Genomic DNA, 26,888 nt, shown 5'->3' with positions numbered 1-26,888 from the left:
GTCTGGTGAGAAAAAGTGGATGCTGCAGTGGCGATGGTTTGGGGGAGACTCAGAGCTGTTAGCATCACTCTGCAAGGAGTAACCAAGCTAGTGGAATCCAGGGTCAGGCTATTGTGCTGTGAGCAGGCTGCTGGTGGCAGGGGTCTGAGCCAAAGCTGCCCATCACAGAAGCACTCAGGGTTACAGTGCAGGTGGTGACACAACCCCTTACTGGTCTGGGTCACAAGGCATCACAGAGCCTTGGCAGGAAGACAAGGAGTGGAGGCTGGTGGGGGGGGAGGGTGGCGATCAGATGAGGAGCCAGGACCGGGGGACTGGGACTGGCTGGGCAAGGAGTAGAACTGAGATGGGAAACTGGAAGAGTGAACACAGGCACTGGCTAGGTAAGAATGAGAGTGAGATGAAGAGATGGGTGGCAGAGACAGCACTGGGACAGGGACAGAATGGAGGGGATGGGTCAGAAAGGGTCACGCCTGGGGGACAATAGGCAGAAGAGTCTGTGTCCACTACAGTGTACTCCTCTCCAGACCCAGGATGGAAGCTAAGATTCCTCAGTCTCACCAGGCCAAGGTATCAGCAAATATCTGTGAAACCTTCTGGCAAAGTGTCCACACAGGCTTACAACCTGCCCCTGCTATCATCTACTCTGTTAAGCGACAGAGGTCCGTGTGGTGGAGCTAAAGATTCCAACCCTGCAGATGAGCCATGTGGGTGCCAATATGATGCCACCTCTTGGGATTTTGGGTCATTTTTTCATTTTACTTTTTTAAAAGTTAGGAAATTACACAAAAACCTACATTACGTTACATTATGCGTATGCGTTATGCTACAGGCTTTAATTTTTTGATGGCATATTTCTTTGGGACAACCCAGGAATGTGCAGTGAAGGAGATGGGGGTCTGTAGGACCCCTTCCTTCATTTGTTGCAAACATTGGAAGGTGGGGAGTGAATGAGGCTGGAGATTGCAGGAAGGGAAAGGACGATCTCCTGGTTCAGGAGGCTGAATGCTGCCCTGGAGAACTGGATTTCATCCCTGCCTCTGCCACACCATTTCTGTGGCAAATCATTTACACCAAACTTTCCAGAGATGGCCACTGACTGTGTGTTCCTCATTTTCTGGGTGCCTGACTTGAGACCCCGGGATCAGATCTGCAGAAACACCGAGTATTCCCAGCTGTAGCTGAAGTCAGTGGAGCTGTGCTTTGATCATATTAGGTGCTATACAATGCTACACATTCTGAAAAGTCAGATCCTAGATGTCTCAAATAGGGCACTCAAAATCAATGAATTTCTTCTTACCTTAATCTCTTTGTGCTCTCTGTAAAATGGGGATAATACCACCTCACCTCACAAAATTAATGTTTGTGAAGCACTTAGATGCTATAGGGAAGCCTCTGAGGAAATTAATAATTCTGTCTTCAGAACAGGGTTCGAATAACATGCAGTGAATAAGCCATGGAGCCACGCACTGAACAACGAGAAGAAAACAGAACATTGAATAGCTGCTTGTTATACTCCTGGGGGAATTCTGCACCACTGCACATGCGCAGAATTTATGTCCCTGCAGATTTTTTTGCTTCCCGGCAGAAAAATGACTTTCTGATGGGGAAGCAAAGGGAAGCCACAAGAACAGTCACGCAACCCTCTCCAGCAGTATGTTTCGAGTGCCCAGGGCAGCCGGCAGAGAGGTAAATCACTGTGGGGCAGGGGGCGGGACTGGGAAAGACTCGGCTGGTGGCTCCTATCCTGCACTGGGCTCAGCTGCTAGTCCCAGCTAGGCTGGAGAAGATGGGACTTCCTCTTCCCCGCACGGCATCTGGGGCTGGGTTAGACCTACCCCCAGATTTCTCCCCCAGCTGCAGGAAGCTCTGCAAACTCCCACATACACACTTCCTGCAACCATCATTCCTCAGCTGCATGGGGAGGGAACCCTGTGCAGGGAGCTGCTCCCCCATCTGCCCAAACCCCATACATCCAGACCCCCTCTTACACAGACCCTCCCGCCGAGCCTCACACCGCCCCACACTCAGAAACCCCCAATGATTCCCACTCCCCCTGCACCTGGACTACCCCGTCGAGCCACCTGCAACCGATCCTCACTCCACTGAGCTCCAACCAGTTGCACCTAGACCTCACCCCACTGAGCCCCCTGCCAATCTTTATCCCCCCACACACTGAGACCCGCCCCCCGCTGAGCCCCAACCACCTTCACCTGGACCCATCACCGTTGCACCCAGAACCCCACAATAAGCCCCCGTGCATCCAGATCCCCCCTCCCGTACCTGGATCCCCCACTGAGCCACCTGCACCCAGATTGCTCCACACAGAATCCTCTCAACCCACACCTGGATCCCCCCACACTAAGCCCCTCCACACTTGGATCCTGCCTTGCTGAGCCTGCTGACCCACATCTGGTGCACCTGGCACAGAGGGGCAGGGCCCTCAGGTGTTTCTGGGGCAGGCCTGGTCCTTGCGCTGTGTCAGGGTTGGGTGCAGCCTCACCACTGAGACCGTGTCCCGGTGTGGGGAGCTCCACAGTGATCTTCCACCTCTGTGCAGCTAGTGGCCTGTGCTCCGCAGTGCCATGCTGGAGTCTCCACATTTATCTGACAAAATTTGCAGAATTTTGAAGAATCTTAAAATACTGTGTGACGAATTTTTAATGTTTTGGCGCAGAATGCCCTCAGGAGTATTGTTAAGTAAGCACCAGGTAATGGTGCATATCCTGGCCACTCTCCTGTTCCACCCCTGTCTTTGCCCCCTGCCAACCCGCTCCTGATAGATGCACCAGAGGCAGACCTAGCCTCCTCCCACTCACTTACACTCCTGTATGATGGAGCTGCAGTGGTCTCACTATACTCCGGGTTCTCAGAAAAGGGGACTGCAGTTGGGGCTAAATTCAGGTCAGAAATTATTTTCCCTCTTTAATGTGATTTTTTGCTCCCCCCTTTTCTCTTCTCATATCCAGCCCCTTCTTATGGGGAAAGTCTCATAGAATTTAATAGGGATGAAACTGGTAGGGTTCTATACAAAGTAACTGAGTTCTATAGGAATCATACTAGAATTTAAATAGAGAATAGTATCCTTTCTCTCATCTTTTTAACCATCCCACAGGATTCTGTTTGACAGCAGAGATTTTAATTCTCTCATTTCTATAGGCTGGTTCGAAAATGTATAGAAAGGTTATTAGTTCCTATTAAATCCTATGGAGCTTTATAATAGGAGACAACATCACAGAACATGTAAAGCAGGCTCCACATGAAGTATGTCATTGTCTCTTTTGTCAGATGTTTTTTATTTTTGTATGAATTATTTTTTAATCATTAATACTGTTATATACATGGGGGGTGGGGTGGTAGTAAATTGTGCTCATGAATGTGGCCAATAGGTTATAGAGGCCATGCGGTGATAATTACTGGAGTTTATGAGCTCTCTAAAGCCTATACAGGTTAAAGAAACGTGCCTTTGTCAATAGGAGAGGGGGAAACATAAGATTGTCTGGAATATTTCATATTTAATTTTGTAAGATGCTCTGATACCATGATGAGTGCAATATAAATACCCAGACAGACAGATGTCGTCCATTTATTCACCTGTAATTCTCATCCCATACACTCCTCACAGTGAAAGGCAATACTAAAACACAGTACCAATAACACTTATATAGACGTTCTCAGCCCACCTCCACCTGCACTTATATAGAAGTTGCCCGGCCCCCCCCGCCCCCACCACCATTGAGCTTAGAGCACTTTGCAAAGGTGGAAAAATAGAATCATCCCCTTTTACAAACAGGGAAACTGAGGCACAGAGGGCAGTGACGTGACAAGGTCATGGCCACTCAGTAAATCTACTACAGAGTCAGGAACAGAACTCAACCATGAAGAGAACACTTTGCTGCTTCCTCTGAATAACTGAGCATCATTCTTATGCTATACAGAGCCACATATTTGCTTCCGTTATTACGGTCTACGCAGTGCTGCTAGTCATCTGTTTTAATATGTCTAAGCCACGACTAAAATACCTTCGATATAACTGCTCCGGAGGCCACCTTGGAATGAACACATTAGGGATACAGTACAATCATTACACCCCTCATAATTGCATTTTGACCTTCTCAGGCAAGTTACCCCTGTGGCTGATCACCAACGCATTTATCTGTAGACTCTCCTGCTCAAACAGCCTCGTGCTTTGGTTCCCCTTATGAAAGCTACTTTACATTTTTGGCCCACTCTCTGCATGGCTGTTAGATAATTAGTTGCTAAAATAAGTACTTAATATAAATACAGGAGCAAAACAACACAGCTCTACAAAATAGGTGCATTTTGTGGAGCTGTCATTTAGGGCAGTATCCGGCTGATGATCTGAGCGATGCTTGCATACAGATGTTATTGGGGTGGGGAGGGGGTCCATAGTCAAAAAGCAAATGTACTCTCTGCCTAGGTGGCTTGTTTTAGACTAAATGAAACAGAGAAACGTAACTAAAAAAAGGCTTTAATCCTACAATCAGATCTCACCAGGTGCACATGCATGGAGAGCCCCACCGACTTCATTGGGGCTACATGCAGGGGTCCTCGCATGTGGATTGTGTTGTCTGTTTGGGGACAGCAAGATTTGTCAATGGAAATATACCAGTGAAAAACTAGAGTAATGTGTATGACTTGCTCTGTGACAGCAGCTACCTTGGGACTCGGCTCACAGGGAGCACCCCCTGCAGAGGCTACAGGAGTCACCTCAGCCTTAAATGTACAGTACAGAGTAAATAACCTTACAGTCACATTGCCACGAGAAGCTATTTTCTTGGGCCAGTAAACATGGCTACCGTCCTTTTAGAAGAGGGGGACTGACTGGGCATTAAACCTCCAAAGAAGTTATAGTCAAACGGTACCAAGATCTCGCTCCTCAAACCCCACCGCTGTTCAGCCCCAAGCCCACTGAGGGTTGACCGATCTCCTTGATTCATTTTTAACTTCTTATTTTATTTAACGTGTAAGCACATCGTCAGATTTGATTATGTAGCCTCAGCAAAAAAACAAATTAACATTGTATATATTTTCTACAGATCAGCAAACCAGTTCAGAAAAAAATCAAGTACAATAAATTCTCTGAACCTCTAGTAAAAATTCCAACCTCTTTGAGGTTTAAAAAAATCTGGTTGATATTTTTCATTTCCGGACTCCTTTCACGGGCCAGCCAGCATTCACAGATTCATAGAGTCTAAGGCCAGAAGGGATCATTGTAATCTAGTCTGACATCCTGCATAACACAGGCCACAAACCTTCCCCTAAATAATTCCTAGAGCAAATCTTTTAGAAAAACATCCAATCTTGATTCAAGATTTGCCAGTGATGGAGAATCTACCATGACTCGGGTAAATTGTTCCAATAGTTAATTACTATCACCATTAAAAATGTATGCTTTATTGTCAGTCTATATTTGTCTCACTTCAACTTCCAGCCATTGAATTGTGTTGTACCTTTCTCTGCTAGATTGAAGAGCCCATTATTAAATATTTGTTCCCCAGGTAGGGACTTACAGACTGTAATCAAGTTACCCCTTAACCTTCTCTTTGTTAAGCTAAATAGATGAGCTCCTGGAGTCTATCACTGTAAGGCAGGTTTTCTAATCCTTTAATTATTCTCAGGGCTCTTCTCTGAACCCTCTCCGATTTATCCACATCCTTCTTGAATTGTGGACCCCAGAACTGGACCCAGTATTCCAGCAGCGGTTGCACCAGAGCCAAATACAAAGATGAAATAATTTATTTCTACTTGAGAGTCCCCTGTTTATGCTTCCCAAGATCACATTAGCCATTTTGGCCACAGCATTGCACTGAGAGCTCATGTTCAAATGATTTTCCTCCATGACCTCCAAATCTTTTTCAGAGTCACTGCTTCCCCGTATAGAATCCCCAATCCGGTAAGAATGGCCTGCGTTCTTTGTTCCCCAAAAAGCAGAAAGCGGAAGTGTAGTCTATACCACTTTTGTTGCCCATAAGCCAGTAAAGCATCCCTATTCAGGAAACTGCTAAAACATGTGCTTAACTTCAAGCATGCACGTATGTTGCAATGGGACTTTAATTTCAGCATGTTTGTAAATCTGTGCTTAAGTATTTTAGGCACGTGCTTAAGTATTTTCCTGAACAGGAATGGACTTAAAAGCCTGTTCTTAAGTGCTTTCCTGAATTGTGTCCTTGGTATTTTAGCCCAGCTGGAAGCAAGGAGCATAGGAAGTCTCACAAGAAAGCTTACTCTTATATCAGCTGCCATCTAATTCTTCAAGCGCAAGAAGTTTTTTTGAGAGCTTAGCTCAACCCAAACTACAAACATCACCAGCGTTATCAACCCCAAACATTCAAAGATCATTAGTCAGGCAACAACAAATAATGAGATTTGCTTAAAAATAAAAAATTTATTAAAGATAAAAATTTAAGGTTCCTTTTATTTTCCTTCTGGGTTTCTTGAGCCTTTTGGGTTCAGGTTTTCAAGCTTTTCTCCACAATCTCTAGGGCCAGAAACTTTTCTGTTGTTAAATGAAAAGCTGAGATTCTCACAGCTCCAGGAGCTGGGGATTTAAGAAAATAATTCACCAAATATGACAAGACCCATGATAAAATCATGATTAGGCAACCCTGCAAACAATATGATCATCTATTCTCATCACAGCTTTCCCCACGGGCTTCGTATCAAACAAAGAACACAGAGCATGTTCTCACCTACCGGCCAGAGTGTGACTCCGTGCCTTAGTGTGGCTTCATTTTCAAAGGTCACAGCTCCGCTGATGTCATTGGGAGATGCAGGTGTTCAGCACCTCTGAAAATCAGACACCGTGTTCAAATCTTTTTTCATTCCATTCTTACTGCTGACCGGCAGTTTGCTCTTTTCTGATGGACACATTCTATGAACTTGTCTGTGCGATGAGCAGAGGAATGGCTAAGTGGTGAGGGTGCTGGCCAGGGTGGGCATGAATTCAATTCCCTCCTCTGCCACAGACTTCCTGTGGGATCTCGGGCAAGTCACTTAGTCTCTCTGTGCTTCCGTTTCTCAGCTGTAAAATGAGGATAATAGCCCTGCCTCACAGTGGCATTGTGAATATAAAGCCCTTAAAGACTGAAGGGCTCAAATGCTAGATAATAAGGGGCCTATAAACACAGGCGCCGACTTTTCAAACTGCTGGGGGGTGCTCGATCCCCAGCTCTGCCCCAGGCCCCACCCCCACTCCGCCCTTCCCCTAAGGCCCTACCTCCTGTTTGCAGAGGGTGGGAGGTGCTGGGAGAGAGGGGGAGGGTCTGATCCGCCAGGCCGCCAGCGGGTGGGAGGCAGGGGGGGGTGCAGGAGCTGATAGGGGGTTGCTGGTGGATGCAGAGCACCCACCATTTTTCCCCCATGGATGCTCCAGCCCTGGAGCACCCACAGAGTCAGCGCCTGTGCATATAAATACCCTAGATAGATGTCAGGGCAATATAACACCTGAACAGTGTGTTACTAAAGGAATTTTTACTTCCAAATTACTCTTATTCCACTTGGGATGTTTTGCTTTGTTTTAAATATGCTATTCCTTTTCCCCTAAAGATCCTGTTAATAATAGAACTGTTTGGTTTGGTGATAGGCAAAGACAGAGGCCAACAAAGACAGTAAGTGAATACATACCCAAGCAGATGTCTGAAGTGCACCCCCTCTAGAATTTGCAAATGCTTCAATTCCTATATCCTGCCTCTTCTCTTGATCCCAAATGTCCAGCCTAACTTGGCTTCTTGATGGAAGCTTATTGGCGGCAATGAAGTCAACAGGAGCCAAGCTTGGCCAACATTGAGCGCTTGTGACCATGCTACCCTATGTAACCTGCCCAGGGTCCTAAAGTGACTTGGTGAAAAGTGAGAGACCAGAGGTCAAGAGTCGTGTTTGCTGCTCTCTTGTCATAACTGCCTGGCCACCCCACCTGACATGGATATAAATATTTCCAATGAAAATAAGAAAACAGTAATAAAGAGAGTGGAAACCCAGAAATCATTCTTGAGGATAACACAGCTACTCCCCCATGTGTGATGAGTGAAAAGCAGCCTTCAACCATTAGATATGATGCCACCTTACCTAAGCTGGCAAACATCTACATTTGAGTGGTAAAAGATACATCCTAATAAATATAGACTTGGAAAACAAAGTGGCTGGAATGTATCACAAGTATCAAAGCAACAGAAACTTCACAGTATTGCAAGAGGGGTGTGCATTTACAGTAGCTACCTCGCACAAGCAAAGAGTGAGGCAAACAAAACCTGTCTCTTTCAAAAGCCACCCTCCTAATATGTATTCAGTACTTTGCTACGTTGCAAACACCTGGGAACTAGCATAAGCTGGGGGGAAACATGGTTTTCTCTTCCTGCTGGTTCCACGTTGATTACAATTAAAAACAGAGGAATTGAAAGGAAAGCGTATTTGAGTGCATATCCCCCAACCAAGATGACTCTTGTTAATTGACTCTTTTCTGTATTTTTCTCTGATCGTTAAAAGTGCGAATTCTATAACTTTGCACAACGATGTGAGAGCACCATTCAGACATGGTAACAAATGTTACAATTCATTGGGATGCACAGCTTTTAATTTCAAGTTAATACAGTATAGAGGTTTTTATGTCCAACATTTCAAATGCCACAGCATGTTGATGAAAAGAAATTACATTGATGAAACAGTCTGGCAGTGATTAATATCATCCGTAACTCCTAGTGATGTAACAGCTTCAGTATTCTCTCTTCCACAAAGTGATGTCCAATTACTTGCTATTGATCAGATATTGCATTGCACCAAATGGAATGCCAGCATCAATTCATTCCATCCTATTGAATTTCAGCCAATATCAATGGATAGTTGGCACGTGTTTCCCTGGAACATTTGTCTGCCATCAGGGAGTTGATTAACAGGTTGGCAGTTTTTGTTTGTGAAAAGGGTGAGGGGAAGAAAAGAAATGTGCAAATTCTGTTTGTGAATTTGTTCTTATAACTGTCACTGAGAGAATGGGAATGTTTTTCCCCATAACTAAATTTGTTTTATGCAAGCAGCTGCGTGCGCCTTGCAGACATGTTAACATTCTAGGCTGCTCTTCACTTATTTTTTATTGATAATCAGGTGAAAAATTAAAGTCCAATAGCTACATGAAAACCACACAAATCATCTTGTGTATCCAGTCATATGCGCAGTCATAACTCACATTCGAAACGAAGCCCTAGAAATCCATGATTTATATCAGCATGTATCATTTCCTCATGCAAAGCTCATCAGAGCAAGCTTATGTGCCAGCCAAAGTCATTCCCACGAAAGGATATGGAGAAGAAGTGCATGGGTTGTCTTAGGACACCAGTTTTGACTTCTCACCGCATAAAATGGTGCTTTGGGCTTCAGCTCAGCTGTTAATGTGTTACATGGCCAACTGATGTGTCATTAACTCTGATGTTCCCCTCCCTTCATTTTTATGGATTTATTTATTTTTTCATCCTGCTGTTATTGGTACACTTGTAACATTATTTTCATACTCACTTGACAAAAAAAAAAAATCCTAATGAGTAGTGTCCGTGCCCATTAACCTCTCTTGGGAATGTCATCAGCCATGTGACTGACACAGGAGGGGATTACTAGACAAAATGTAACAACATCTGCCATGCATGCTATAACTTCCCTTAGATTCCTCACACCTTATTTTCACTTTCAGCTCCGAACAGGAGTGAGATTTGTTCTGCTGTCTCTCGGCTGCCAGGGTGCTGGTAGTATGCCAATCTTCTACAGCGAACTGAGAAGATTAAGAAAACAGCCTCTTTAAAACTGGGCATTAAAATAAGGGTTGTCATGAGCTGTCCACAATGCTTTGCTGCTAATCTCTGAAGGCCTGGCTTGGCATATATTGCCAAAGAGCATGCTTGCACTTCCTTGAACAATAAATATTGCAGCTGAGAAATTACAAATTTAGGAGTCCCAGTCCAGCAAATACGTACACCCGCTTAACTTTGTGCACTGGAGTCATCCCATGAGAGTACTCAGGGGTGCAAAATTAAGAACATGTGCAAGTCTTTGTGGGATCAGGCCCTATGCCTTAGAGACCAGATGGTCTGTCTTGGAAAGCTTTGCAAAATATTTTATTTAGAAACAATTCTGCTTATTATTCTAATTGTGCATTTATTTAGCGATCAACGAAGGTGTCCTTGGCACAATGCACACACTGAGAAACAGTCCCTTCCCCGAGGAGCTTGCAATGTAACTAAATATAACCACATGGATAGAAGGTGAATACTTACCTGATCTTTGTTTCTTAAGAGTTCATCTGTCTCCATCTGAAGCCATAATTTTCTGTTTGTGACAGCCCAATCATTTCTACAATAGCCAGCTGCAACGTCTCAAACAGGAGTAGGATTTATGGTGAGGAAGATGGTGAGTTTCGTAGGGCAGGACAGCTTGCTTGTATGATTGAGTGCACAACTCTGCTAGGAGCAAAGTGCAATATTGCACTAGTTTGGAAGGACAAACGTTCTCCTTTCCTAGTATGATGGAGAGACGATTTAAGGAATAATCCCAACGGCATTGGTTTGTTCGTCTATGGACAACAATCTGAGTATGATGAATTAATCTGGTCCTCACACTTGGATTATATCAACCACGTTCCCTTAAGGAACAATATAATATCCCACGCTCTAGATCAGATCTTCCAATGTAGCAGGCCCTACATTTTCAAAAGTGACTAGTGATTTGGGATACTCAATTTGAGAAGTCCTAAACCAGCCTGATTTTCAGAGAGCAAGTGCTCAGCACTTTCTGAAAATCAAACCCTTTAAAGTGTCTCAAATTGAGTACTCCAGTATCAAGGCACTCAAAATTAGGAGTGACATTTGAAAATGTAAGCCCATATACCTGCACAATGGAACCTTCTTTTTGAATTAACAGTATTGCCAACACTCCTGATTTTATCATGAGTCTTCCAATGGTTAATGTTTTTTTTCTGAAGACCCCTATTTCTGAAGTCATGTGATGAGGTGAGATTCTCCACTTGCAGGTGTTTTTTTTTAAAAAAAAAAAAGGTAATTTCATGGTCGTGCAGAAAAGTTTGAAAACATGAATCCTAATCACTCAAAAACTGGATGGCAAATAAAGTGAACCCCAAAATTATTTTTTAAATCTCATGATTTTTGGACATGTGGGACTGGCAATAGTGTGTGGGGGGGAAATGATCAAATATGATTACATGGGGTTTAATAATTCTAAGACATTTTATGTGAACCTATGTTGTCTCTAACAAGAGGTAATATTTCTTCTCATTCCCTTTTCTGAATATAAGAATAATACCGGTACATTGCACTTATGGATGGACTTCCACTCAGGGATCTCAAAGAGTTATACAAACCTTAATGAATTTAGTCTTACAACATCCTGTGTGGCAGGAAAATACTATTAACCCCATTTCACAGCTAAGGACATTGATACAAGGCAGAAATTCAGTGTAGTGGGCAATGCTTTTTGCACCGCCTATATCCCTTGGGACCTGAATGGTGCAGGGGGGCATGAATTCCTCCCAGAGGGATGAAATAATTTGAACCCAGATCTTCTGATTCTCAGTCTTGTAGTTTAACCATAAGACCACCCTTTTTACGCACCTTTCTCAACAAAACTTGTTTGGAATCTGCGATGGGAGATAGATGGTGTCTTTGTCTAGTTTGTTTTTGTCCTCTGACATGTTTGTCAAGAAGCCAGGGAAAGAAGGCTTTAATTTTTGTGAAACATTTGCATTTATTATGATATTGATTAATATGTATGTTATGCTCTGGACATTTTTATACAAGCTCGGTTTGCTGCAAACTTCACTAGAAGTAGAGAATGAAGGAAGAGAAAATACAGAGACTGATTTCTATCAGCAGACTTTCTTTTTTTCCAGATGGAAAGTGTTTAAAACAGAGATGAGCCTCAGCCAAACTCCTCGATTCAAATGTCCACCGAACTTTTCACAAATTCAGATCCAGTTCTAGAACCAAAAAATTCTGCAGTTCTGGTCTATCTCCAGCTTATTTTTTTCTGAAACATACCAGTGGCTCTTTAAATGGTCAAAAAAAAAAACCCCAAAAAACCAGAGAGACAGAGAAATATTCACACTTTGTATATTGTAGTATATATATTAACCTCATCCTGAGTTTGCTAAACTTCGGCTCAGATCATGCCCCCTCCAGCCTCACACATGGCTTTCCTCCACTCTGTGCAGAAAGAAGGAAACAGATCTGTCTCACACACCCCGCAGTGCCCAATCAGGAGGAAGGGGTGGAGATTGTGTAGATCCAGAGACCCATTACCGTATTGGCAACCCCAAGCCTTTAAAAGTCATGAGTCGGGTCCCAGAAAAAAATCACAAGTGGCTAAAATAAATAAGATTTTCTACAAAAATAATAATTTGGGGGTTCTTTTAATGTTTAGGGTCTGCTCCATTCATATTTTCAAGCTTTTGTCTGCAGCCATGAGGCCTAGATAGATATGTGCTCTCATTCCTCCCAGCCTTTTTAAGTGATCTGAGATCTCATTGTCTCCAGGGGCTGAGGATCTAAGAAAAAACAGAAATATCACAAGACTTGTGATAACATCATGAGCATTGTCACCACAGACATGGCCTTAGGTTGCATTACGTCTTCCATGGAGACCTCACTGAGATTTCTGGGGAAGCTGCATCCCAAATACCATGGGGCCTAGTATTTCTCCTTCCCAATCTGCACTCCAAGCTCTCCATCATACCAGAGAAAATGCAGAATCACTTCCTTGGATGTTCTGGTACTTAACTCCATTGCAGTTACTCTAGATTTACACTGGGAGATCTGAGAAGAGATTCTGGTCTTAAATTGTAAGTGTGAGTGGGTGGGGGACGGGGGAGTGACTTCTCATTCCCACTGAGATCATACACATTCTGCAAAATTAGGGTTCAGATACAGTATTATTGCAGTATTCAGGTGAATAAAGAGAGATGGGGTGGGGGAGAGAATTGAGGAGACAACATGATTTAGCCAACACTCCATCCATGGCAAGAAGCTTCACAATTCTAGAAGGCCCTCAAATATTTAATAAAAATACAGTGATAGGCTTAAGTGAAGAAGGCAGTGGGATAGGCCTCATCTGATGCCTATGATAAGAGAGCCCTGTAATTGAGATGGAATGAAGGAGCAGTCCCGTCCCACCCTCTCCATTCCCCCACATACAGTGATATTACATTTTTTCCACTTGGATGCCCTCTCCAAGCCCACTAATCTATAGGTCTCAGAAGGGATAATCCACTGACATCCAATTTTCTGGGAAGGTTGTTTTTTTTTTTCTCCTGAATGAAGCAATTTGTTCACTGAGTGGTGAAAGTGTTAACTCTTTCCCAGCTAAATAGTCTCCACAAAGCAAAGATTAGCATGTTCACAGGAGATTAGCGAACCAGTGCATCCAGTTGCCTCTCTGATGTCCTGAATGTGATGGGAAGCCACATCTTTGGTCTGAAAGTACATCCAAAGGGAAAACTCTGAATCATCCACCTGCGAATAAAATACAGGCAAAGCCACCAGCCCAATTTCAGGATCTCAAAAATTACAGACACCTAGATTAAGAGATGGGTTCAAATGGCACAGTTTTGGATCCAGATTTAGATCCCTCCATAGTTTTCTGGTGGTTGGATATGAGTCAAGCCCATTTCTAAGATTGATATTCCTCTTTATTACAGCACTAATGTGTTTCTTTTCCCAGTCATGAAGGCTTTGAAGATGGGATAAAGACACTATTGAGTCAGGATAGCACTTGATCCTTCTCCTGTTGAGGAAACTTCCCTTGACTTCACTGGAAGAATGATAAGAAGGAACCAGTACAGAGCACTTCCACACCAGGGTGTGATGGGCAGATACTAGCCAAACACTATGAAAGTGCTTTGGATCAAGACACTGCCCTGTGATATAACTGGGGCATCATACACAGCAACTGGGAAACTGAAAAGATATCCACAATTAAAATACTTTGATCATATTATAGCTAGAGGAGGATGAACGTGATTAATGCATCCGTACACACACTGTGCCCAGAGGGAAACACGCTGGGACTCTTTCCTTTGAGGTAAAAATGCTGCTAGAAGACCTCCCAATCTATTTACTGGAGGGCTCGCACACGCAGGCACAATCCATAATGTCAAATGAGAGCCTGGTGTTCTCTTTGATGAGAGGTCACTAGGATGCAAATAACCTGTCCTCCAGCCAAGAGAGCTGTGCTGTTCATAGGCGCAGCTAGGGGCACAAGTCAGGAAGCGTCCCCACTATGCCCAGTTGGAGGAACGATTTCTCTGACTCAAAATGCGGAAGCCTGGGGTGTTTCACATGAGATCAGTCTACTTACCTCCAGCGGATGACTCAAATCCTGGCTGCAAGGAAATGCAAGTGTGTGTGTGTGTGTGTGTGACATTGGGGGGACGGGAGGGGAAGACAGTTCCTAATGCTATAAATTAATCCCTTCACAGGAAGAAAGCAAGTAAAAAAAAAAAAAAAAAAAGGCAGAGGAAACGAAAAAAAGTAGCTGTCAGAGACTTTCACTACCAATACAGAGGGTGTCGTTCTGGAAAAAGTTGGCCTGCAGTGCTCGAATCTCAGGAAATCCTGAGCAAAACTGCAGTCTGCTCCCTGCATGGTATAAATTCCTTCCTCAGTGGAGCAGAACCCTTGTGGGGATGATCTCTAGGCTGACCTCGGTGGTTCTCGAGAGTTAATTGCAAGAAGAGCTACAATCTCCCGCAACCTATTGCTAATTAAAGTCTTATCTAATAAATGGGCTCCCTGAGGGATCAGTAACATTTTACAAGGAAGTCTCCCTGTTTCTTTTACAAACACACACAAACACCCCACCCACCCACCCACCCACCCACACCCCTCATGTTTCATTAACTTCTCCCAGGGCCTCTTATCCCTGTACCCTGACACTGGCCAATAGCTGGCAGATTAGATGACCAGGACTTCTCCGCACCTAGCTGTTCCTTGGCTGCTAATTCAGCACACCCTTCCCAAATTGCACTGTACTCTTCTCAGCCAGAGCTGGGGATCTGGGCCAATGTTATTTAGTAGCCACTAAGCCAGGGGTCGGCAACCTTTCAGAAGTGCTGTGCCGAGTCTTCATTTATTCACGCTAATTTAAGGTTTCGCGTGCCAGCAATACATTTTAATGTTTGTAGAAGGTCTCTTTCTATAATTCTATAATATATAACTAAACTATTGTTGTATGTAAAGTAAATAAGGTTTTTAAAACGTTTAGGAAGCTTCGTTTAAAATTAAATTAAAATGCAGAGCCCCCCGGACCGGTGGCCAGGACCCGGGCAGTGTGAGTGCCGCTGAAAATCAGCTCATGTGCCTCCTTCGGCACTCGTGCCATAGGTTGCCTACCCCTGTGCTAAGCTGTTAGATCCTGTCAGTGTATGATTTGCGGGTGTGGTTGCTTTCCCAGCAGAGAGATCTCCCATTTTCCTTCATACTACTTCTACCTGTTGGCTTCACCCTATGCCACCTTCTGGCATGAGGCGTTTGTGGCACTGCTCCTGAATTGATAAGAGGGAGGCTGCAATGGGAGCAGCCCCCTTCTTCCCCGCTGTCTACAGTTACTCCCAGAGCAGAGCTGGGCAGATAGTGCAGAAACATTTCCATACATATTAATTCACATTTTTACATTATTCACAGAAATTATTTGGCCAATAATTTGGGATTACTAATAGATTCAAGAGAACTGGGACCAGAAAAGAGCAAAAAAAATTTGTTGAATAATGTAATCACTGCAAATTATGGCCTCAGATCCACTTATTCTACAGCACTCCCAGTCTCTGCTGGCATGACAGCAAAAGGCCAAGATGGGAGCTCAGAGTCTATCATGTGACTTAATGTTACACTAGTTCTAGATGGATGAGCAGCTCACAATTCTTTCGAATCCAGGCGCTCATCTGTGCTCTTAGCTCTTCTGTCTTTAAATTAAATGTCCCAGTTCCCAATGTGTTTACATGACGGCTTTGCCTCTCATACAGCTTCCTGCTCAGTCCCCACTTGAAAATGCGCACATTGGTTTGTTTAATGTAAAGCCTTAGCCAGGGAAATTGTCAGATAAGACAGACTGTACGCAAGAAAGTTTTTTCTAGTCCTTGATTACTCTCTCCCTCTGTCTGTCTGTTACTGCTTCTAGCTGGCGAGGTCTGAGACAGCTGGCTGATGAAAAGAATGAGATGGGGGAGGGGGGCTTATATTCCATCAGGGCAGGAGACAGAGACTAGTTTGACAGGAGATCACCTCCCTTGGGGTGGCCGAGGCCTGGCTGGGCTGTCATTGTCTTACAGTCTGTGAGGATGCCCATCCTTTTGCAGAGGCAGAGTCCCCAGTGAGCAGCAAAGCAGAGTAGTAATGGGCTTGTTGGTTGTTACAGCAGTTGATGAAGTAATAGCGTTAGCCTGCTGTTTCCTCTCTCATCATTTCCATTCTCATTTGTTACAGAGGATGGCAACATGTCAATTCGACTCAAGTCGACATGGGAGTTCTTATATTCCAACTGTGGGGATGTCCAGCAGCACCTGGAAATCTGTTGCAGTTATAGCTGTGATTCTTAAAGCTTTACACGACAGCCTTTTCAGGAAACAAACCTAAGGCAAGATTCTCACATCAGATACACAACTGTAAACATGGACTACCTCTATTGAAATCAGTTGTGTTACCCCATATTTACACTGGTGTTTCTGAGATCAGAATATGGACCCTCTCCAGTACAGAATAGACCCTAGTTCTAACAAACCACCCAGATGGTCAAAATGGCATGAACACATTGTAATCAAAGTATATCTTAATAGCTCTGATTTCCAGCGGTCATGGCAGGATGTCACCTCTAAGGGGCAGTATGCGTGTGTGTTACAAGAAAGATAGCAATGCTAATGTTCAGTTGAAATAACTCTACAACTTGTTTTTCTGGCTGAGAAATAAGACACAATATATAAAGTTGCTTTAAGGACAAGTATAATAAACATGTCCCATAAATAATGTAAGGCATGAGGAAAGTCCAGCATTATTTAGAATATTTTATGAGAAATTTATTGCAGTTAATTGAAGGGGAGAGATTGATCACCGAGGAATCTAGCTCATTACTTTACAAAACCTGGATAAATGGCATGTCACTTCCCTGTCTGCTTAGTGTTCTCCTTTTAAAACCTCTCTCTTTAAAAAATGTATTCCAAACCACATCCAGAATGATGTCCCAAACCCGAGTTTCCCCTTCCCCCGCCACTTAAATACGCAGGAAAATAAAAGGAGACAGGCAGTATCATAATTCCAGTTCATTTCCTTTTTCTCTTCCCCAACATTTTGAAATGTATTTTAATCCTAGCACAGCGTTGTAAGAGGGGAGGCCAGGAAAAACGTCCCTTCATCTTGCCCCTTCTTCCCCTCACTCGGTGGTTCCTTCAGTTGTGCTCACACAGAGAACTAGTGATGTCAAGCGCTAACAGCAGTGGCCTGCAATGCTGCTATAAGCTTCTTTGCAGTGGAACCCTGCCAGCCATTGATCCAACAGTGGGAGTTATCTCAGCAGTGCAACTGCACTCAGGGCCTGATTCTAGCTTGTGGAATATTTTTGATAATAAGAGTGGCTAAATGAAGCAGCCTTTAAAAGGTCTTCACTGTTAATTTGGCAGGGGGGAAAAGCCAGAACATTATGCTCGCTTTTTCCGACCACTTTGGCTGTCCATGCCAGCCTCTGAATAGATGTCTGTGATTAGATGGCTCAAAACAGAAATATTACCTGAGGTAGAATTGGACTAGGCTAACTATGGATGCTGATTACACCCAACCCTCTGCTACCACCCTCCGCCGACTGCGTGAGTATTAGTCACTTCACAGTTATAAGCCGCGGGAAGGGAAATTGGAGGGTACTAGAAAGCTGTTAGAGTAGAACCCGGCTATTTCACACGAAAGCCTGAGAATTACAGAACCTTGCAGGTTGGTGAGTGAGGGGTAAGGTTTGCCTATAAACCTGGACCATAGCGGCTGGGAGGGAGCCACCAACCTAGCACACAAGGGGCTGAGGGCTGGAGAAGCAGCACCTGATAGAAGCTCTGGGGGATAGCTCTGCCCGTGTGGCAACATCACAGCTCTCGCCTGCAGGGATATCGGAGGGTTTGCTCCCATGAGTAATCAATGACCTCTCTCATCTCCTACACCTGACAGTAGCACAGAAAACCTCCGAGGTGCCTGTAGACCTTTAGGCAGGTACCCCAGCGGGAAGAGTCCATGGTCCACCGCCTAGTAATTGTGGGGATGATCTCTATGCAGTTCCTGGTGGTCACCGGGCCAAGTGGGTGCAGTGGGGGGGAGTAATAGGGGGAGACAGACACCTGTGCACAGAGAGAAAATGGAGCTTATAAAAAGTGCTCTTACTTTTCTGACCCCCTCCAATCAGATGTTAGACCAAAGCACAACCAGTACTTGAGCTAAGTCAGTGAATAGTCTCAGTGTGCCATGTACTGGGGTCCTATACTGCACGTAGTTGCTCCTTCCGTATAAATGGAGAGCCTGATTCTCCAGGATTTACTCACTATAAATAGCAGTTATAGGTGCAATTGCTGAAACCAATCTCCTATATTGCCTTGTTGTCCTGAACTGCCATTGATCAAAGGATACATGATGGGGACTGAAAGGAAAACACAGATGGCCACTTGTGCACATGCCCTGAAGGGAAGGTTGGAGATTTGAACAATGTTCAGATTTCTTTTTTAAAAACTGCTGCCCTCTGGTGGTTACACTACTGCCAGCCTCAGGGTCTTAGGCCTGGCCTAGACCTGCTACCTGGAAGTTCTTCCAGAACAATGTAGGGTCTGACTTTAAAGCAGATTAACTATTCCTGATTAACTCCATGTGTAGACAAGCACGTAGGTTTTGTCTAGCTACGCTATGAACCCTTTGCCAGGAGAGCCAGCCCAGCAGAGCCCCCTGGTGTAGGCGTGGTGTACACCGACACAAGGAGAAGTTCTGCCGGTGCAGGAACACCATGTCTTCTAATGACGTTAGCTATGCTGACAAAAGTGCTCTTCTGTCGCCACAACTGCATCTATACCAGGGGTTTTGCCTGTGTTGCTATGTCAGCCATGGGAGGGTGGGGGGTAGGTTTTTTTCACAATCTGACCAACATAGCTTTGTAGTGTACACCTGGCCCTATTCTCATTGACACGAAAGCCCTTTTGCACCATTCTGGCAGTGTAAAAGAGCCTCAAAGGTTCATTTACCAGCGCAGTGTGAAGGAGAAGCTTTCCCTCAGTGCCTCAGTAGCTATTGGGTGGGAACCTGATCTTGTTGACCCTTACTCGTAGAAGTAGCCCATTGACTGTAACGGGGTTGCTTCCATCTGTGGCAGTACGTGCGTCATCGGGGCTACTTGCAGGAATATTAATCCCAGGAGTGAGGGTTTTCAGGAACAGCCCCTGCTTTTGAGGGGCTGGTTACTAGCCAATCATTTTTCAAGTGGACTGGCCCTCTCCTGCCTTTCTCTGTTATTTTTATTCTTGGGCATTATCTGATTTGGTAGAATTATTGTGCTCAGGGTAACCAGCTCTCATGCAGCAGGCTGTAAACCAGTCATTCCCAACCATTGCTGGCCATGCTACCCTAGTGAACATTTACCAGTTGGACACCAACCCCTACACTGTCCTCCATGCTATGCCCTGTGTAGCCATCCACTTCCCCACTCGCCTCTACCCTTTGTAGTCTCTCTGTGAAGGTACAAGGTTATACAATTCCCCTGAGGTGAGAGGCCAGCCACTAGTTGGCTGGTTGATTAGCTCCACCTATAGGCACCGACTCCGTGGGTGCTCCAGGGCTCAAGCACCCACGGAAAAAAAATAAGGGGTGCCCAGCACCCACCAGCCTCAGTTGTTTGGTGGGGCCACCGATCAGCTGTTTGGCAGCTGGCAGGAGGTGCTCGGGGGAGGGCGGAGAGCAGTGAGGGGCCTTCAAATTTTTTCGTTTGACCACCAACCTGAGAAATCAATTATTCCCTCAGCTCCCTTCTCCCTTTCCAACCTGCTGCTCACTGTAAGCTTGCCTCTTGTTCTGGCTACTTGTGGGTGGGACCCGTCTGCTGGCCGCTCCCTGGGGCCAGGCTGCAGGTGCTCCAGGGGCAGAGCTGACTGCAGTGGGAACAGAAATGGCTTTCCCTGAGGCTCCCTACGGGTGAGCTGCTTTCACAGCCAGGCCCTGGTGAAGAAAGACAGGGAATGCGAACAAGGAGCCACCTCACCTGGAGCCATGGGAATGTATTCACAGAGTGGGAATATGGGGCGATGGTTGCAGGGACGTTTCCCACTTAAACCCTAATCCAACTCTCGCTGAAGTCGATGAAAAGACACCTGTTGATCTGGGAGTTGGATTAGGCTCTTGCGTCTTTATTTATTTGGGCCTTGCTTTAGTGCATGCTGAATCAGGGCCTTGCCTAGTGCACTATAAGGGAGCTGCACCTTCTGAAGCATGAGCTATTGGCTCTGCCGGAGGAAGCATAATGGAGTTGCTGGGCCAGTGATGTGGTTTAGCATAGCCTCCATCTCACGTCCTACTTGTCATTTCAAATTGTTGATGGCATCTTTTTACGAGTCTCAAATGAAATCTGTATGTTAATTTACTGATCTTCTGTTCTCTCGCTATGCCCAGGAGAGGCGCATCTGTGTTGCCTCCAGCACTCAGTGAAGTTTGGTTCCTGATGCTCAGTCAGGAACATCTGGAACGTCATGATGTTGACTTGTCCTTTCAAGAGTCCTTTTCATTTCCAACATTTACCCACTTAAGCATGAACAATAATATTTATGGAGAGAGCTGTCCATTTATACATAAATGTTGTTGGTCGTGCTGTCTGTGACAACCGCTACCTAGGCAGCCAGCTATTTCTCTGACAATGTAGGCAATGGATTAAAGCCCACCCAAGGTAATTAATCTCCTGACTGTACTGCTAACCCTGCAACAGATGTTGCCACCCTGATTAGCACTGAGTCAGTGCTGACTGCCTGTTTGAGGAGTCTCCAATCCAAGCCAGGAGACAGAACCGGGAGGACATGAGGGGAACAACAGCAAACGAATATGAGTGTCAAGACACTATGGACTGTGTCTGACTGGGACTTGGACAGAACACTGGTGCATGGAAGTAAAAGCCCCATCACACCTCTGCATCCAGACCTTGGGTCCAGGTACATGCTGTGTGCTGGCTTACTCACCCCTCCTAGAACATGCTGTGTGCTCCGGGAAGGGTGAGGAATGATCAGAGCTTAGCTCCACCATCCTCCACTCTCCCACCAATGCATCTGAACTGCCGTGTGCTGGTTGTCATTTGGGGCTGGTGTAGGACAGCCGCAAATCGCAAACCAAAGCAAAGGGAGAAAGAATTGTGATGCAGAGGGCTGTGTTTGTGACTCACAAGGCCTCTCAGGGCTCCCACTGGGGAGTGACACTTACACACTAGGAGTTGTTCCGGCTTCTGGGCCGTGCTTAGAGTTAGAATCCAGCTTCTGTTGACTGCCCAGAGAGTTTTGGGTGAATAAGCAATTCAAGGCAGGGCCCTGAAACATTTTACATGGTTAAATTAAGATTTTAAATAAAAATTACTTTAATATTAAACCAACTTGAAATTTTCAAAGAAAAATGTTGACAGAACTAAAAAAATTCAATTAAACTTTTTCATGGGGGAAAATCACTTCCCCTCCAGATCTCACTTCTTAGAATAGAACAATACAGGGGGAAAGAAAAAACAGAGAACTTGGATTGTAAGCTCTTTGGGGACAGGAACTGTCTTTTTGTTCTGTTTGTACAGCACCTAGCACAATCGGGTCCGGGTCCATGACGAGAGCTCCTGGGCTTTACAGTAGTACAAATAATGAATCATCATAATAAACGGATGGTGGTCTACCTTTCAGCTTATTACTTTATAAGGCCCCCTGTCAGCTAGGTATATACCAAGTGTGTTACGATAAGAAAATATGTAAATATCTGATATCTAATCTCTTCTTTTAAAAGGGCGATTGCATGGTATTACATGAAGCCTAATTTAAATTCATCTCACCGCACTGTATTTATTGACGGTTGTACTGTTCCATGTTATTGTTTAATGGGTTGGAGACAAATGTTTTATATTAATTCTAATTTTCCTTAAATTGCCCTATTTCATGCTTTATAACAAATTAACACAAGGGCACCTTTTTTGTTGGGGAGCTTGTCTTGTTCATAGTTCATCATAAGAAATGAAAATGCTTTTTTAACTTCATGGTTCTCTCATGCATGCTTGCTGGACACACCCTGTAAGTACAGAGAGATTTTTCCTCAGGGCATCATCGACAGTAATGTTTGGATTAGAGATGGTCAGAAAAATTCTGACAAAAATATTGTTTTGTCAACATTTGCTGATTTGGCAAAATTGAAGTGTTCCATGGAGATAATTCAATGTTGCTGATGTTCTGACAGAATCCAGGGTCCACAGCTTCTGGGGTCTGTGACTCTGGGGCAGCCAGCCATGTGGACTGCCCTGCAGATGGGAACCCAGGAATTCCAGCATCCGTGGCCCTGGGGTGGTCCACAAGGTGGACTGCCTCAGAATTAGGGAACCCAGTAGCTCCAGAACTCCATTCCCTTCTCTGGAGAGTTGAGATGTTTGGTTTTCATTCCTCATTGGAACGAAACCAAGTTTCACAATATTAAAATCATGAAACAGAATGAGCTTTCTCCACCCAGTGCTAGCTGGGCTGTCCAGAAGCACTCATCATTGGCCTAACTGGTCCCACGGAAATTTGGAAGCTGAGTAAGGCCAGTTGTTGATAATCCCAGCCTACCTTTCTAATACCCCAAAGCTGCCTAGAATAATGTGAACCGCAAAAAAGGTTGATTCAAAGAATCATCATTCTGTATTACAGAAGCTTCTAGAAACCAAGCCCTTTGGGTGCTATACACTGTACAGACATATGATGTAATTCTTAGTTCCCCAGAGCTACCTGCCTCCCCAGTGTAACTTCAAATGTCTTCTCCCACCACACCTGCTCAGGAGATAGGTACAATTCACACCTCACCTCGAGTGACAGACTATTTTGCCATGGAGGGAGTGCACCACAAGCCTCAAGAGGAAATGTAACAGCCAGGTTGGGGGAGAGCGTGGCCAGTCCTCCCCCTGCATTCCTGTGGAGCGGCTGGCATCTGGCACTGGGGAAAGAGCACCAGGCTCCACTCGTAGGTTAGCATAAGGAGCATTCAGCAACACGCGTCCATGAGTGCTCCAGGGGGCAGGATATTCCAGAACACTACCAATAAGTGCGGCAGCCACACAGAGTCACTCCAGAGAGGAAGGTGGCAAGCAGTGGGCTGCAGATGTCTAATATGAAAGCTCTGTTTTGCTACTGGTGAGGGACATGCCAACCTGTAGCAAATGTGTGTGCTGGGACCTAAATGGGAAGGGAGTTTTGTCTCTCTGAGACAATTTAAATTAATCCCTGACACTGCTCCTGGAGCTAAGGGCATCTTCCTAGACCTAATTTAATTTCTCACATTTTCTAACTAGTGCAGGGGTTGCTTTTGTACCATTTCAGACTCTCTGATTCTGCTCATTCAAAATTTGTTTGTTCAACAGAAAATAAAACACCCCCAGAGCTATCACATACCCACGCTCACTTACTTGGAAAGAAAGACTTTCAGAGGCAGAAGATAAATAGCATGTCAAACGTGGTTTGGAGGGGCGGCAGCTGAGTAATTCCTGGCTTCCTATGACTTTCTCCAGCTGTTGTGTCCCACTGCAATTTGGCAACTGTGCACGGCCTCAGCATAGCTGCTATTTAGTCAGATCAGATCAATACTTCTAAGCACTTGTCTGGTGTAACAATCTCTGGTTAGTCCAGGAATTCGCACTTCTACTCACATGGATTGGACACACTGGCTGATAATGATCTGTCCATCCACCCATGATCAATCACTTACTAATCTGTAATTAGAAAATCCCTTAGCAAGGAAACACAGAAAAAGAAATGATATACTGGGAAAGAAATGGGCCCCAATTCAGCAAAGCCCTTAAGCACTGAAGTCCCACACTAGATGAAACTATGTCAGTTCCTTACGTATAGGATCATATGCGTCCATGGATAGTGTTCCACAGAGGGAAGAAAAGATATCAATTTACTACCAATCCAGTCTCTAAAGCTCAAGAATTCTGGTTTATGATGATGATTTATATTATGGTAGCACCTAAGGGTCTCAACCAGGCCAGGACCCCATTGTGGTAGGCATTGCACAAACACATGATGTGCATCGGAGGGTCACTGCTCCAAGAACTCAGAGTCTAAAAGAACTGGTCAAGCTCTCCTGCCTGATATGATGATTGGTAGGGCTGGTCAAAATTTTTCCATTTAAGCTGTTTTTTTGACAGAAAATCAGTTTTTTGATTAAACAATATTTTTTTGAAACACGTCTGCTTTCCATGGCAAATTTTGATTCTTCATCAAAAAAAATGAATGAAAAACCAAAATATATTTATTCTAAAATACTGTTGGGATGGGTCATAGGCATTTGAGTCTGTGTGCTTCATACTTCCATTCTCTTCTGGGGGCCAAGATTCCCAGCCAAACTACACCTTCCATGATGCACTCTGGCCAGAGGACAGCCATGACATATCACCTCTCCTGTGGTGCATCAGAGGATATGTAGTCCAACCAAGGAGTCCAGGGTAGAGAGGAGAATGGGAGCATGAGGCACCTGAACTGTATGTCCCATGAGGCCCTGCGGAGCATTTCAGAATCAAAATATTTTGTTTTACTCAAACATCCTGATAAAAACAGGGCAGTGAATGTTGGTTTTGGCACTAGTTTCTTCAGGACAAGAACCTCATTTTACAACCAGTTTTAATGACTATATTGAATGACCAAAGCAGTGAGCATGATACCCTGTAAACTAAATACAGTGACTACAGACAATAGCTTGCAAGTTCTCATCAGTTGCTGTACTGTCTGCCCCTCGACAGTGAAATGTGAAAACATGGTGGCAGATTTCCAAACAAACATGCTCCAACAACAGTGAGTGGGGATATGTTTCTGGCGCTGTGCATCTTCCCGGGCTGCTATGCACAGATTTCAGTTCTGTATAATAATGTTTTGTGGCTGTTTTCCCTTCAGTTTGATACATGTTTTTCCCCACACCACCAATAACTAAAGATTTTGAGGTTGGTATTTTTGAAGGAACAGCACAGGAGACGTGGCTATTACATAAGCTCCATGACTACAGTAAATAATAGGCTGGCAAGTAAATGTTCAGCACTGTGGGCAAAATTCTCCTCGGAGAGCCACTCAGCTGATCTCATCAAGTCAACTGTAATATTCTGTTCTCCGTACAGGCAGGGAACCTCCCATGAACTTCAACTGAACATTGCGCAAGTAGGGAAAGCAAAATATCAGAGCCAAGTTCTGCTGTAGGGAAAGGAGAACATTGCCAAAAGTTGGGGAATCTGTTCCTGTGGAGCAGTGAATGAAATATCGGTTTGAGTGGGACAGCTAAAATGGACAATTACAACAAGTCAAATCGTGAAACACAAACAAGCATTTAAAGGGAAGATTTAAAAAAAAAAACATAAACTAAAGTAAAAGCTGCTGCTCTCTGGCTGGCAACTCCGATTTTTAAAAAAACCCATAGATTGAATTAAAAGCTTAATTTGTGAAGCAGCACTTGAAGCAGCGCTTGAAGTGGAACCACTTGTGCTCAGAGACGACTCCATTTCATTACAACACAAAAACGCTCCCTTCCACAATTGGTTTATGGCTCAAGTACAGTATATCTAGAGAGGAAAATAGATTAGCTGAGCTATATCTGTGAATGACTGTGCGTATACATTCACACACATGCTGTATGTGCATTTGTCATTGAAATGATTGTTATTTGTATGAACAGTGTGCTGAAAGCTTTACCTTCCCCCCAAAACTTCCAGTCTAACTGGGCCAGGCACAAATGAGGGCTGGGGAATAGGATATATTGAAAAGCAGGATGCCTGAATGGGGAAGTTTTGCATGCCTCTTGCTAGCAAGAATTTAAAAAAAAAAAAAACCACGGATTTTTAGTCATGTGACTTAATACTTCTCGGCAGGACAAACTAGGTGCCTTAGGAAAGAAATGAATGTTTGACCTTGAGGACAAAGAAGTTGAAGCATGAACTGGGAAGGGGGGCAGGAGTAAGTGGGGGTAGTCACGGAAGAAGATTTGGAGGCAAAAGTGAAAGGAAAATCGTGACTGGGTAAAGAAGGGAACATTGCTGATAAAGTTTGCAGATGACTCAAAAAGATGGAGTGGTAAATAATAATGACCGATCAATTCTGCAGGGTCACCTGGATTGCTGGGTAACCTGGGTTTTTCTGAAAAACATGTGCTTTTAATACGTCTACAAACCAAGAATGGTCACACTTTCCAGATAGAGGGTGAATTCTAGGAGGCAATGATTTTAAAAGGACTTAGAGGGTCATGGTGGATAACCAACTGAACATGAGCTCCCAGCATGATACTATGGCTAACAAAGCTAATGCAATCCTTGGATGTATAAGAGGAATATAGTAGGAATAGTGAGGGCATATTACCTCTGTATACTGTATTAGTGAGACTCCTACTGGAATACTGCATCCAGACTTCAAAGAGGGTGCTGAAAACTTTGAAGGGACTCAGAAAAAAATCTCGAAGAATTATTCAGGTTCTGGAAAACCTGCCTTGCAGTGAGAGAATTAAAAAGCTCAGTCCATTTAGCTTATCCAAAAGAAAGTTGAGTTGATCATTGTATGTAAGTACTGATGTGGGGAGAAGATTTCTGATGATAGGGAGCTTGTTAATCTAGCAAAGAAAAGCATAGTGCGGTCCAATGGC

The 26,888-nt window shown here is 44.4% G+C and overlaps 2 long non-coding RNA genes across 2 annotated transcripts in view; one reads left to right on the top strand and one right to left on the bottom strand.

Moving 5' to 3' along the window:
- Nucleotides 1-26,888, bottom strand: part of LOC120375126 — an 81,988-nt gene that overhangs the window by 7,366 nt on the left and 47,734 nt on the right. The gene's annotated exons all lie outside the window — the stretch shown is intronic.
- On the top strand, nucleotides 264-13,976 carry LOC120375127. The gene is made up of 3 exons (XR_005586448.1): nucleotides 264-383; nucleotides 1,424-1,689; nucleotides 13,732-13,976. It is a non-coding gene; the product is annotated as an uncharacterized LOC120375127 (long non-coding RNA).

The sequence above is a fragment of the Mauremys reevesii genome, linkage group 11 (genome assembly GCF_016161935.1).
Source record: "Mauremys reevesii isolate NIE-2019 linkage group 11, ASM1616193v1, whole genome shotgun sequence".
Taxonomy (NCBI): domain Eukaryota; kingdom Metazoa; phylum Chordata; order Testudines; family Geoemydidae; genus Mauremys; species Mauremys reevesii.
This window is presented reverse-complemented; position numbering and strand designations above follow the sequence as displayed.